Genomic DNA, 15,621 nt, shown 5'->3' on the forward strand with positions numbered 1-15,621 from the left:
ATTATCATATTCTAGAGGTGAGCTGAATCAGCTAGAACCTAGTTGGTAAATTGTTTTCCAGAATAATATACAATGGAATAGGTAGGCTCCAGGACTCTTTTATTCCTAGGTCTCCCTTTAAACTATCATAATACTTGGATTCAGCTTCAATTCACCTTATCCAAAACTTAATTGAGGCAACTGATATTTGACAAGGGAACATATTGTCCTGCTTTTTCCTAAAAGATTACTATGTATCAAGTCTAGAAAAAGCATGGGCTTTATTGTCAGATGGATCTGGGTTCAAATACCAGCTCTGTCTCTTTGGGTCAGTTTCTTCACCTGTTAAAAATAAGGGATAATAATATTTACCTTGCAAAATATTCAAAGGTTGTACCTTGTATATTTGCAAGGTGCCATTTCTGTTTTGTTTTGTTTTTACTGAAGTTCAATTTGCCAACATATAGTATAATACCCAGTGCTCATCCCATCAAACACTCCTCAGTGCCCAGCAAGGTGCCATTTCTTAAGAGCAAAGACAAATGACAACAGTTCTTTCTTGCGCCTTTGGATCTACATAGCTGGACTCTCATTACTTAGTCTCATATAGAAATAATAGCACAAAATCATAATTAGATGGTATGTTCTCAGTTTTCATTGAGGTCAGAAATAAGGACCAACTATATGAGGAATGTTTCTGCATAATTTTTGACAAAACTGCCATTTAAAACCACTACATATGGAAGTGTATGTGGATTTGATAAGACCCTAATAATTTTCCTTGGAGTCTGATCATGAAAATGATCACCTCTCATGATGCATTTTCTGCTCTATTTTACAGAGAGATTTATATAGCCAGCCCTATTTCTTCTTGGGGGCTGGTCCATTCAGACCAAGTTCTTTCTTTGAAAAAATCAGCTTTACTGTGTTTACCATCTCACAACATCAAGTGACAAAAGAAGTTGGAATCATCTGAAAAGTATCCCTTAGCAATCATCTGTTTACTTAGCATGTGAGAGAATGTATATTTCACAATCACCTAAGAAATGAATACAGTATTAAGAAGAATTGTATTTTGATGCTCCTAAGTATTTACTTATCATGATTCCTCATACATTGTGACAAATTATGGATGTACTTCTGAAACATAGGAAATGAATGAAATTGTGGAAATCAGATCACTAGAAGAGTTTGCAAGCAACCTATTACTTCTTCATACAATGAAAGTTTTTTTAAAAATTTCTGTAATAAATATGCTTTTAGTAATTTTTTTAGTATTTTCTTTTGAGCAATATAAACCTAGGTCTCCATTTTTTAAGATTTTATACATAAGACAATCAGCACTGATTTTAAGATATAAGTTTAGGGACACCTGGGTGGCTCAGTGGGTAAGCATCTGCCTTTGGCTCAGGTGGTGATTCCAGGGTCCTGGGACCCTGCTTCTCCCCTCAGGGATCCTGCTTCTCCCTCCACCTATGTCTCTGCCTCTCTCTGTGTCTCTCATGAATAAATAAATAAAATCTTAAAAAAAAAAAAAGAATTTTTTCCAAACCTCACATGCCAGTAAACACCACTATATTAGTTTCCTATTACTGCTGTAACAAATTACCATAAATTTAATTTCCTAAAATGATACAAATTTATTACCTTACAGTTCTGGTGATCAGAAGTCCAAGATATGTTCATACAGCTAAATTCCCTCTGGAAACTCTAGGAGAGAATCTCTGTCTTTGACTTTTCAGGTTTCCAGAAACAATCTGCATACCAATGCCCATGACTCTTTCTTCCATCTTTAAAGCCAGCAGTATAGCATCTCCAAATTTGTCGACTCTCTTGCCTCTGTCTCCCCTTTGTAATTAACCTCAATGACAGTGAGCCCACCTGGATAATCCAAGATAGCTCCCCATCACGTTTCTTAAATTAATCATATCTTACAAACTTCATTTTGCCATGCAAGTTAACACATTCACAGAGCTTGAAAGTTAAGATGTGAACATCTTCTGGAAGCCATTATTCTGTCTACACCAGCCATCTAGTGGAGTTGTCTAAAAGTCATATGATAATGGATAGAGGGATTGCATAGTTGGAAAAACTTCCAGGGAATTCTAAAATTCACCACGTTTTCCCACACTTCTCCCCAATGAGAACCACTAGAAATTATGTCTATAATTTATTGATTCACAGTTTAGATGAAGTGCTTGTTTGCTACTTATAAAAACAGTGATCTAGGTCTACCCATGTTTTTGCAAATGACTTGATCTCATCTTTTTATGGCTGTGTAATATTCCTCTCTGTGTATGCATGTGTGTGTGTACTTCTTATTTAAGAGGACACACATTCTTAATCACATTCCTTCTGAACTCTAGGACAAAATCAAAAGAAATCCTTTTCCTAAGAAGGAAAAACAAGCTGAGATGAGTACTTCTTTGGCAGATCCCATAACTTTCTTGCTGATGCTAGTACCTTCCATAAGTACATATTTACTATATGTCTTCATTGACAGGTAAATGGTATTAAAAAAAATGGAGAACAGAGAAAGATTCTTCCGCTAGGTGAGTTCTGGAAATATATTATTCTTAGTTTTTTTCCTATTGCAAAGGTTAGAAATTAATTAAATAAAATACAAGATGAGGTAATGACAGATAAAAAGACATAATAAGGTCATAATAATTTGCCTGAAAACAAATATGCAAAAATCAGCTGAGTCAGAAACAGCTTTGCAGAAAGATTTAAAACTTCAGAATATCTTATACATTTCAAAATATTTCTCTATTCATTACCTTATTTAAACTAGATTTATTCAACCTAAAATCAGAAGGCAAGGGGGAAATAATGATTTCCTATTATATGCAAAGGAACTCATCAATAATGAAAGAGAAAAGGGTAACATTTCAAAGCTGGAAATTCTAGATGCTTGATCATAGCTTTAATAATTGAATAAATAGCCATAGGAGATATTGAGGGGATTCCACTGAATACACAACTATCTTAGAAGGATAGTTTGAGTTTAGCTCTACTTGGAGTACAGAAATTTGCATTCTTCTGTCTCTAATTTTAAAGATGGTAAATTCACCTATAATTGCCAAAGGCAGTAATGTAGTAACACTAGGCTGAATATGAATGATCCAGTAGCAAACTCAAGAGAAAATGGGATTGTATCTTAAAAAGATAAACATAGACCTGCTAATTAGGATTTGATTCATGTTATGGCTATTAAGTACCTACTCTGTGACAAGAACTATTCTATGCAGCAGTAAAGAAAAACAAAATCCCTGTTGTGATGAAACTTAGATCCTATTAGAGAGATAATAACCACAAATGAAAATGTATGTCAGGAGGCCATAAGAGTTCATCCAAAAAATAAAGCGGACTTAGAGAACAGAGTGATAGGAAAGAGGATATCTTCTTAAGGTTGAATTCAGTGAGTGCTACATACAAGGAATTTCTAAATAGTTTTCCAGGGAGAAATTTATGCGGAAGGCATTAATCATTACTGATCATCTGTTTGGTTAAGACATGACTTTTACTCTCTGGAGCTTATGTTTACTGTATGTGCGTTTTTGTTGGTGTTTCTTATAATTTATTTCCTTTCCAGCTGAGGAAACTTTAGGTCTTCAGAAATTAGTTCCAATCCATTAAGATTAAAGGTGATCAATGGTCTTGCTTCTGAAGAATGTCAGAATCATTTAAGGGAAACCTTGTTCCCCTACTGCCCAGTTAACAGTTTCATAGTTGAATGGAAATGGAGAATTGCGTGCCTTGAATTCTCTAGGAAGAAAAAGCCAGTTACTCCAAAATAGGGCAAACTACAGACACTAATGGGAAAAAAAAAAAAAAAAAAAAAAACTGAACTCCAATTCTCTCTAATCAGCTGGCTGTCTGCCAGCCACGGCAACTGAGCTGCTTTAAGAAACCTCAGAAAACATAAATCCTTTACAAATGGAAAGCTCGAAAGATTTCTCAAATGTGAATGTTTCCCTTTTGTCCATATCTATATCACCCTTTCCTAAAGATTTATAAAATGTAGTATTTCAGTCAAATTTCAAGTAGTATATAATTGTTGCCATTCTCTTTGTGGTCTAATGGGTACAATATTTCTCTTCCCTCCTATTTTAGGTACTTGGTTAATCTAGTTAGGCATCGTGTCATGGAAGGAAAATGGCTGTCTTGCATCCAATTTATAAGATTCTTTAACATAAAAAATATTTGGCTGAGATTCTTTTGTTCTTGTTTTGCATTTTATTTAGGTTTTCACTCTAAAGACATCAATTCTTTCCAAAAAAGTCATGGGCATGTTCCTATGCTCAATGACTGCTTAACCAAAGAGCAAACTTGAAACAGATAGAGAGGTCCTTTTGTCAAGGTGTTCTAGAAGGGCACATTCTCAGTGGATACAGACAGCCTGCTAATATGGAAAAACTTAAATTTTACTTAATATAAAAAGAGTATAAATGAAAAGTAATGAAAGTTCAAAATTTTACTCAGGTAATTTCTATTTTCATATTAGCTGAATTTAGTGCATAAAGAGACCAAGCTATTGCAAGTTTCAGTAACTTGCCAAAAAGTGAATTAGATGCAGTTTGAATTGTTCCTCAGAAAAATTTCATTTTCCTTCTTTCATGATTAGTTATCTGTCAATAATCCCCACTTCTTCCCCCACAAAGACCTTGCATTCTAGGTTGCTGTTAAGGTTTCCTACCATTGCTACTGCTGTTCAACCTATATTCCACAGAAAGTAAATAACAGAACAAAGGGGGCGGAGGGGAACAAATTTCCAGGAACATTGCCAAATTACTCTACTAAGTAGCAAAGTCAATGGACATGGTAGGAGTTAGAAGTACAGATCTCAAGACATAATGATCTTATTCAAAACATGATCAGATTAGTTTGAAATTAGAGCTCATTTCAAGAACCTTACAATACAGTTAACTAATCATTCCTCTTTTCATTGTTATTAGCCACTAGATTGATCAGTGGTTCTCAACCAAGGGCAATTTTGCCCCATAAGAGACATTTGACAATTTCTGGAGACAATTTTAGTTATCACAACACTGGGCATACTGCTGGCATCTACTGAGTAAAGACCAGTGGTGTTACTAAGCATTTACAACAGCCCCATTACAAAGGCTTATCAAGCCCCAAATGCCAAAAGCACTAGGAAATGCTTGAAATAGATCATCTCAAAACCAGTGGTCATTTGGTCTTGTGTTTTAAAGCAAAACTCATATTTGTGCCTTACTTCCTGCAGGCAACATGATGTCATTTGAAGACTTAAGTTCTCAATACAGTTTGAGGAAAGGTGAAATCACCAGGGAGATGAGTGAGAATAGAGGACCAAGAAAAGGTCTCTGGGGGAATATCAGCATTTACAGGATGAAGAGGAGCCTATCTGGAAACTGAGAAGTGATTTAAAACATAAAGTCATAAAAGCCAAGGAAGAAGTTTCAGAAGAAGTGGTAAGGTTCAGTGAAGCAAGGACTTTAAAATGTGTGTTTTCTTTAGCAATTAGAGATCATTGAATAGCAGATTCCAAACAGAGGTAGAGGTGGAAACCAGATCATGGCACTTGAGGGAGTAAAATTCATCTTTGCAATGATTTTAGAGATGATCAAAAGTACAACATTTTGTATTAGCTAAAGAGAAATTCATTTTGTTGGAGCCCTAATCCCCTATAAAGGAATATTTTCATTAGTTTATCTAGTATTAGACAGACTTGAAAGTGTTTATAGATAAAGAAAAGCAGCCAATAGAGGAAGAATTTGAATATATATGAGTGAAGCAATACTAATGGAACAGGTCCCAAAGAAGCCAACAAGAGCTAGAGTCTAGGGTACAGGCAAATAGATTGGTCCTACAAGGCAGTAAAACACATCCTCTGAAGCTAAATAGATTTGAGTGTGCATGGCAATTATTTTGTGGATAGGGAAAAGGTAAATTTATTCATTCAATGTTTATTGAGTGTCTAAGACACGCCATGCACTTTACGAAGGATTTAAAAATGAACAAGAAGCTCACAGTCTAATGAGAAGCTGAAATTAATTTAAACTTCACTGAAAACCATGAGTCAAAATCTTTGACTTACAGAGTGAAGAGAAGTAACTGAATAGAAGCTGAAGGGGATAGGTGAAGGTGATTCATCAAAGGGAACTGGAGATGTGCTCACCAAAAACAAGGGAGCTGAATCCTGGTTCCCAGGGCCCATCTGAGTGAGATTGAAGCATGTCAATTTGCAGTGATGCCCATATGCACAGATATTGTATTTTCTTCAACATGAACCTTGCTGCTTGAGTTTAGGGATAACACAACACACAATAATATGATTCAGAGATGAAGTCTGGCCAAGTGGGTATAGAGGAAATGTGAGAGTCAAAAGAATCCATCATTTTGGTTCAGATATTAAACCATAGAATTTATGTTGGATAGAAAAGGAGAGAGGACCAGGAGAGAACCTTTGGGCGGGAAAACAATGGAGAACACAATGGGATGAAAGTAGAAAGTCAAGGAACAGAAAGAGGCAGTTTAGGGTGAGGGTAGGACACAAGGTACTGTCCTGAGAATAGATGACTGAAGCCCAATGAAAGTTAGGGTTATCTAAGTTAAGGAAACAAAGTTGTAAGATGATGTAAGATGTAAGATTATCTAGGCAGATTTTGAAATTATTCTGGCTCCAAAATCCTCAATTGAGAAGAAGGAGAAACCCATAAAGTGATAAATAACAGTGATGGAAATAAATAGGACCTAATATAGCTGAGTATCGATGCCAGATGACTTGTTTAGTTTGGTCTGGTTTATGATCTGTTATGGACTGAATGTTTGTGCCCTCCCAAAATTCATATGATGAAACCCTAACCCCCTATATGATGGCATTAGAGGTGAGGCCTTTAAGAGGTAATTAGATTTAGATTAGTTTACAAGTGTGGAATTCCCATTATGGGGTTAGTGTCCTTATAAGAAGAGGAAGAGAGACCAGCACTTTCTCTCTGCCATGTGAGAACACAGTGAGAAAGTAGCTACCTGCAAGCCAAGTGAAGAGCCACAGCAGGAATAGAATTGGCTAGCCCACTTGATCTTGAACTTTCCAGCCTCCAGAACTTTGAGAAATAAACTCCTGCTGTTTAATCCACCCAATCAATGGTGTCTGGTTGTAGCAGCCTGAGCTGGAGAAGGCATGACTGGAAGAAAAATCACTTGAAAGCAGCAGAAAGGATGCTTCCTTGTTGGTTCTAAGATGTGGAATTTGGAAGATCTGAGTGGTTTCCTCAGAGGAAGTCTTCAATGGTGGTTGTGGGTTGTGTCCTCTGAAAGAGAGAGACAGGAGAAAGAGAAAGAAAGAGAGGTGAAAGAGGTTTCTTACAAAGTTGAAAATATAGGAATGTATTTATGATAGAGCAAAGGCTCTGGGGATACTGGTGAAAGATCTGTGGAAGAGAAGTATTCAAAAGTAGGAAAAAACAAGTGACTACATGCATTAAGCAGCTGAGGGATGGAGAGAGGATAGAAGGAATATATTTGGGTATATACATATTGTCCATTGACCATGGCTTATCCAAGAATGAGAAATACAGTGGAATTGCCTAGTCTCAAGTATCCTGACTTGGACACAAGTTGTTTTGTTTTGGTGCCAGAACTCATTTGTTCTCAAAGATGAGCAGAGGGAGACAAAATTAACACAGTAAAACGAGCACTCTTCTCTAGTCAGTGCTATTTCAGTTCATAGAGCAAGGATGAGGACCTTATTCTAGAAGGGGGACTATCTCAGACTCTTCAATTTAACACTGAGGTAACTAGATAAGAAAATTGATTAAAATCCCAGTTCTGCAATTACAGACAAGTTTCTCGCTTTCTCTGGGCCTCATTAACCTTTCTAAAAATAATAAAGATGGATCCTTTCATTAGCAAATATTCGTTACATTTGTTGATTCTTCCTTCAAAATGTTACCACCCTAATTTAAGTCCTTATCACCTTTTATGTGTAGTACTATCAAATCATTTTGCTAAGAACTCATTTCTGGTTTCCTACTAGCCACTAGATAAATTCCTTATTTAACCTGACACTACCACAATCTCACCCTAGACTGCTTCTCAAACTAATGCCTAATTAACAAGGAACTGACTCTAGAAATACTAATCTAATCATTGTCTCTAATCATTGTATCTCCTTTCAAATCACAGTATCTTTCCACATCTTAACTGCCATAAAAGAAGAAGAAAAAAAAAAAGGAAAAAGCTTTACCTCTCCAATGTAAAAGGGGCTACTCTGAGTCAATTATACTTCAATTAACTATCCTCAGAATGCCTACCATGTGCCAGGCATTGGCTAGTATTCACTGACTAGTTAGGAATGGGAGACATTAAAGCAACAACAGTATAAAATGCAAATGGCTCAACAATTGTGAACCAGGACAGCTCTTAAGTAGAGGCAAGTATATGGAGCAAAGAAGAAAGTTAAGAGTGACTTTTGTGCTCCTTGTAAAACACTATATTAAAATGCAGGAACTTGAGAAGTGTCACTCATTATATTTCGGAGAAATACAATGAGTTTAGCCAATAAACGTGTTTTCACCAAGGGAATTTGTTTTCCATATTTTGTCCTTATGTTGATTTATTTTGCCACAACGTGTCTAAGAGGTATTCAGACTTTGACGTGAACTAGAGCCCTACAACCCTCGGCCAATTGTTTATCTTCCATAGTCCCTAGTTTTCAAACCTATAAAATGAAGATGAATTTTAGGACAACTCAGTTACCCTTCCTGCTTTGGGATCCCATGAAACACACCTTTTGCTTGAACTATTTTAAATAAGCATTCCTTGTCAAAAGAAATTAATATCTAATTGTGACCCTAAGGTTTATTCAAAACTTATTTTCAGAGAAAAACTGCCCACTATAACTTGTAGGCATCTTTCAGAACAAGTCATTTCATAGAACATGGCCATAAGTATTTGAAATCAATACTATGTGACTTGCCTTTTTTGTCTCCATTCAGATTTAGCCCTGGACTTAAGAAATAAAAAGGCACTTTGGGTTCTGCTATATTGGTATTTACTCGACATTTTACTAAGAGTTCTTTTTTGTTAGAAATCTTGGCAAGCTTCTGTCCACAGGATTTTGATCCAAAGATCATAGGGCCTACTTGGCAAAGTTCCAGGTGCCATAGACAGGTTTGGCTTTTCCATGTTGATGTCGCTCCTAGGACAGCTTGACAATATCAGAACCATCTGAGACATTTCATGATCCTTCTAGTCATTATTTTTAGTTAAATTTCATGAAAATTCACCCCAACCATATGGTGAAAGAAGAAATTATATCTTAAGTACAAAATGAGCATAAATATATGAAGGACATTTCTCTGGCCAATAGTATAATAGAGTGCCAGGTTTTCAAAAGAAATCTCCTTAGAGTTTAAAAGATTATGGTAGAAATTTATTCATATGTACATTTATATGCATAAATGTAATAATACAAAAATTATATATATATATATATATATATATATATAATTCTAGATGACTAAAATATCCTAAACATATAGATAAAAAACTGGTCAAAGGGGTTAGTTCTGGTAAGAAAAAATGGAATAGGGAAGGCATGAGGTGGGCTTATTTTTCAATATATTCCCCTTTGTATTAAATAGTTCACCTGTACATGTATTACCTAGATCCCAAAAATATCAATGGAAAAGTGAAAACATTTAGGAAATTGTAGTCAGTAGAGGGAAAAAAGAGGAGATGGAGAACATGGCTTGTTTTAATGTTTTTGGTTTTCTTGGATTCACATAATTGCATAGTGGAGCATTTTTTTGAATTAGGGGCTATCCAAGCAGAGATTGTTGTTTGGTTGGTTGTTTGGTCAGTTGTTTCATTTTTCACTGTGTTTTTATAATAAAGACCATCTCAAGACTGCTTATTCCCCACCTTTCTAGAATTTCACTCACAAGACTTCACCTTTCCTTCCTCGTCTTCATCTATATAAACTTTACTCATCCAATTCAAGTTCCCTTTCAGAATCTTGATACCATCTATATCAAAGGCTTTAAATAAGTGAACCAGGATTTTGAGATACTATCTTCCCACGTGAAAATTTATTGTATCCCTGCTGGATCAGTAAACTACCAAACTCTGAGTACTGAATCCTGTGTTTCCCACCATTCACTGTGTTGCTGTCTCTCACCACATTTCTATTACATTTTATTTGTTCATGGATTATTCAAAGAGAGGCATTGTCTTTCTAGCATTGATCATAACTTGCTAATTTTTAACTTAAGTAATTAAATTTTTAATAGCTTTTAATTTGCATTTGTTTATTCTTCACTTAATAGAAACCAGGAAGCGTTGCCTCAGTTTCAAAAACAGGGATTTGGTGTAACACAAATTTTGAGAGACAGGCAGAATTTATAGGCAAAATGATCTTTATAAGGTAACTGGGAAAAACAAATCTCTCTAGCAATGGTGGGCTTGTCTGTCCACAGAGAGTAGAAAAACCAACGTTGTGTCTGTCTCCATTTGCAGCACACTGACTGCCCGTGGCCCCCTCCATAGATGAACTTCATCAAGTGTGAAAATAATCCTGGAACCATGGGAGACACATCATTAGCAAGGAAAATATACGTCTTTGCTGCAGCTCAAGGAGATGCAGCCCATTTAAATGAAGATAAAGAGGGCCAAACAAAAGAATTACAGTAGAAAATATGTGGCTGGACTATCAGTAGAGGAGACATAATGCTACCCTTTATCATTACGTGTCATGCCCGTGACAGACTATAAAACTCCTACTGCTCCACAATTCTGTACTCGTCACTTTCTGAGCCAACTTTTGCCTTGGCAGATGCCTGGCATGTTTTAGACATATGATTTATTGCCTCATTTAATCAAGACTGTGAAGGAAACAATGATTTTTTTTTATAAATTACAAATGAGACACCTTTCACTTACTTAGTGACAGAGAGATAAATAGACATATGTAACTACGTGTGGGTGTGTATGTGTGTGTTATATGCATATAAAACATCTCCAAGAAATACCATTTATTTACTGCTTGGTAAGAAATTTAAATAATTTCTTTTCTCCTGCCTGCCCAAAAAAGAGAAATTTATGCAATACTGTAGAATATAAATGCAGTCATCCTGCATCACTATTTTTCAGGTTTTATTGTCATGGCAAAAACCAGCCTGAGCAGATTCCAGTACTAATAAATGACCCTGCTATGGAGGTTATTGGCAATTTAAAGGCCATATCACTTCATTTTGCTTCCCATTTTGCAAATATATTGTACATTCGCTTGGGAATTTCTTCTAAAATTTGGGGGAGCTCTGGCTTAACAGTGAAGGGGAACCATACACCCAGCAAGTAAGCAAAATTTCCTGGAAATAATATTACCCATTTTAAAATGACTCCTTGGCACATTTATTAAGTTGAAATGAAGTGCATGTACAAATGCTAGGTTGTTGTCTTACCTAGGGAGAAAAAAATGCTTTCTAGAGTTCAGTGGTAAATAGGCAATTCATTTTGACATAACGAGGAAAAGTGATGTTAACAGCCAGAGGTCACTGAAAGCAGAGATGGAAAAGACCTATTAGATCATTTTCTCCATTCCCTGGAGAAGAGGGCCAAATTATATTTCATAGTGCTTGGTCCAGTTTAGCTTTCAATTACTCAAGCAAGGGACTTTCAGCACTTCAGAATTTTTCCAGGACCTGTATCTTTCTTCATGATTCCCGCTTTCCTGGATGTACCAGTGAAGTATGAATCTTAGAATAAACTTTCCAGGTGACCACAAAAGTACTTTGTGCTCACAATTAGACCCACATGCCTCAGAACCCATTTTCTCTTCTCTGACAGTGAACTCCAAAATCATTTCCTTGGTTATAGTTCCTTTTGTCATTCCCTACCCTACCTTCACTTTTCACCTCACATCCCTCTTATTCTGAGTCTAAACAAAAGCTATTTCTTTGTGGAGAGACTCTCCCAAACAAAATTCTTGCCAGTTTCCAAAGGTAACTGATCATTGTGTCAAGCATGTGCTATGTGTCCAGATCCCCAAGACCATGTTGAACAAATGAACGAAAGGCATGGATTCAAGAGACAACTGGGAGGAGACAATGGACACAGTGAGTCCAAACAACGCCTTCATAAATCCTACTAGAAAATGCAGTCAATGAACCAGATAGAAGCTGGAGGGTGTGGGTCAAAGAAGGTTTGCTTTTCAAGAAAAGGAGATTGCAAAATTTTGGTTTACAAGATGGAATGGCTCTGTAGAAAGACCAAAAATAAGGATGCAGGGAAAGATGGCATACCTACTGCAGCTGTGTTCTTAAGCAGAAAAGAAAAGATGGGATTCCATGCATGAATGCAAAGGATGGCTTCATATGGGTGGACAGATTGTTCATTCCATCTAACAGGAGAGCACATAAGAAGTGTTGATGCTTTGGCAATTTGGTGGTGTGAGAGATGGTCTCAGTTTTTTCAGTAAAGCAGAGAGTGGATTTTTATGGCCATTAAAGTCCTCTTGGCTCCTCCAAATTCTTTGACTTCCTCTGAAAAGAAGGACAGAGTTTTTAGTGTCTTCTAACTAAGTAATGTGTGAAGACTGTTCACTTACAAGGTTCTGGCCCTGCAATGCACTACTTTTAGCTCTTGGAATCTCAACTACAGAAAATTATAGATTCAGAAAATATTTATTCACAAAAATGTTCATTACATATCATTTATAGTAGTAATGCTGTAATAATACAAACAAGCTAAAGGAAGAATAAGGAAAAATTATGGCCCATTTAAAATAACACTTTAAGATAACATGGAAAATTTCAATGTTACATTCAAAAGAACAAGTAGGCTCTAAATACAAACACAAAAACAGAAAAGAAAATATGAACAAAGATTGACCCTGTTTTCAGCTTTATTGAGGCATAACTGGCAAATAAAATTGTAACATATTTAAAGTATATAGCATGATGATTTGATATATATACACATTGTGAAGGAGTTCCCTCTATCAAGTTTATTAATACATCCATCACCTCACCTATTTACCTTTTTGGGTGGTTGGGGTGAGAACATTTAAGTTCAACACTCTTGGCAAATTTCAATTATACAAGACAGTGTTACCAACTATAGTCACCATGTGATCCTCAGATCTTATCCATCTTATAACTAAAGTGGGTGCCCTTTTACCAATCTCTCCCTTATTTCCCCCACCCCCAGGTCCTAGCCATCACTTTTCTACTCTCTGTTTCTATGAATCTGACTTTTTTTAAGGTTACACATGTAAGTGATACCATGCAGTGTCTTCCTCTGGCTTATTAACAGTAAATGATTTGGGGTGGTAAACCCAAAGTGATTTTCCCTCCTTCTTTCCACCTTCCTAAATTTTCCAAGTCTTTTGTAATAATTATATACTACTATAAGCACCAAATTCCCTATACCAAATTCTCTTAAAGAATTTCTAATAAATACATCTGAGTTCAAGTTTTTTTTTTCTCCCATCACATAACTGCTGACATTTATGGAGTACTTATAATATCCCAGCCACTCTTTTACTAGATGATCTCAGGCAAAATTTTTTTAAGTTTGTTTGTTTGTTTGTTTGTTTAAGTAATCTCTACACATGGGGCTCAAACTCATGACCCCAAGATCAAGAGTCTCATGCTCTTCCAACTGAGCTAGCCAGGCGCTCCCTTAGCCAAATTTCTTAACCTTTCTGACCATCATTTTTCTCATTTGTAAATAAGCCTAATTTTTCTCTACATAAAATGAGGATCTAATAAACTAATACACGAATATATCTTAGAATAGATATTCTAAGCTCTCAGTAAATGTCTAAGCTCTCAGTAATTATTATTATTATGTTCACATATGACTTTGTCATATTCTCTTCATTTCTTTCATTCTAGACCAAAGCCACATTTTTGATCCTCTTAATATTTTTCTCTTTTAAACTTTAAACCAAGACAATATCTTATATGGTCCCTTTCCCTTTTATTATGTAATAGCATTACCAAGAAATGGAGCAATTCCTTGAGAGTACATAACCTTTAGCAGGTCAATTTTCCTCAACAAGGGACAGACAGCCCATTTCCTGCATGCCTCCTTCTATATTGCAGTACGAGAATATTGTTAGAAACTTGGAGTTTCGGTAGCCTTGGGAACAGGACCAATTCCCAGGTATTTAATTTAGTTCTGGTCTCATCTAAATTGAAATTTTGACATAGCATTTTTCTCACACTAAGGAATAGTTTAGAGGAATTTTTCCAATTTATCTTTATTTATTGTGAAGTCGAGCCAAACCCCATAGGTTTTATGGCTGTTTTGGCAGTTATTGGTGACATTATTCAATCACTCACACACATGCTAATTTGAAGCCCTTGTAATACTCCCTATGAAACATTCCCATTCAGTAATTCCAGTAGATGCTTATAAGGAAACTGAAGAAGAACAAAATGGTTTTTAGCATATATAGATGAATCAGACTAGGACTTTTTTCAGAGGAAAAAAATGCAGAATTGTAAGCACTTTCAAAAAGACAGAGATTTTATTGCTCCCATTTGATATCTGTGCCAGTATATCGTTTATTTGTCTTTGGTTTTTGGGGGTTTTTTTGTTGTTGTTCTACCTGAATTTTATGCTTTTTTGCCTACTAAAGATCACTTTCTCCCTGTCTCAGGCATCCCCAGCTTTGGTTTGTTGTGTTGTTGTTTTTTGTTTTGTTTTGTTTTGTTTTTATAGCTTTGAGTTTTCTAAAAATTGTTGAAATAAATTTATAAGTCCCTTAAATTCAGAGGTGAATTCCATATAGCATGCTGATTTGATACACATTCAATTTCCGAAGAGAGCAGTGACTTCACCTTATTAATAGCCTGGTTGATGTGGTTCACATTACCTCATAATGGTTTAGGTCCAGAGTTTTCATTTCTCAACCTGGTTTTGTCTTAGGAAAACAAGTTACAGAAAATCATTAATTATTTTTCTAGGAAAAATTGACTCCTAGTCCCAATTTTTAGATATGGTCGTTAGGAATCAAACCAGCTCACAAAAGTCTTCTTAGCCAAGCAGTGAAAGTGCTTATGAGTACAAATAAATCCATAATTAACAGTAGCATTAATGTTGGAATACAAAAATGATCAGACAAAAATCACATAATGTGATATTCAGCAACATACATTAGGATATTATTGAAGTAGCTAGAACATTGAGAAATATATGAACGAGACCTTTACCATTAAACACTTTAGAGGTTAAAAGCATAAATATACTGGTTCTTTTGATTTTTTTCCTTTGTTAAATATGCTTTTTAAAGTAGTTGCCTCATATCTCAAGGCGAATATTTTACAAAATGTGCATTTTTGGCAGCCTGAGAGATTAAGGGAACCATTGAAAAATAAGGAGTGAGTTTTCTTGGAAGAATGAGAAGATAAGATATTAAAAGGGTTTATTGGTAAATATGAGGAGATTCATTTAGACAATTAAGTACAAAATGCCATTTAGCTCCCTGATATAACTGATAATGAAAAAGGAAGGCTGAGAAAAGGTGGAGGCCTGCTGGGTCATTAGACTTAGGCTGCAGGCCACACAGCAGAGGAGGAAAGGCACGCAGACAAGAGCTGAGCTGACACAGGCATGCGCAAATCAGGTGGCATTCACTCTATTATC

General features: G+C 35.8%; 1 protein-coding gene and 1 long non-coding RNA gene across 4 annotated transcripts in view; one reads left to right on the plus strand and one right to left on the minus strand.

The window, feature by feature from the left end:
- The window catches only part of GALNTL6 (polypeptide N-acetylgalactosaminyltransferase like 6), a 1,158,724-nt gene that overhangs the window by 927,028 nt on the left and 216,075 nt on the right, over positions 1-15,621 (plus strand). The gene's annotated exons all lie outside the window — the stretch shown is intronic.
- The window catches only part of LOC112669614 (uncharacterized), a 30,577-nt gene continuing 19,232 nt past the window's right edge, over positions 4,277-15,621 (minus strand). The window contains exons 2-4 of one of the 3 annotated variants that reach the window (XR_003142382.3): positions 12,270-12,509; positions 11,430-11,522; positions 10,222-10,543 (exon numbers count right to left, since the gene is read on the minus strand). This is a non-coding gene — a long non-coding RNA (uncharacterized LOC112669614). Of the gene's footprint in view, positions 7,278-10,221; positions 10,544-11,429; positions 11,523-12,269; positions 12,510-15,621 lie in introns of those variants that run through there. The other 2 variants (XR_003142384.3, XR_003142383.3) reach the window with 2 other exon arrangements.

The sequence above is a fragment of the Canis lupus genome, chromosome 25 (genome assembly GCF_003254725.2).
Source record: "Canis lupus dingo isolate Sandy chromosome 25, ASM325472v2, whole genome shotgun sequence".
Taxonomy (NCBI): domain Eukaryota; kingdom Metazoa; phylum Chordata; class Mammalia; order Carnivora; family Canidae; genus Canis; species Canis lupus.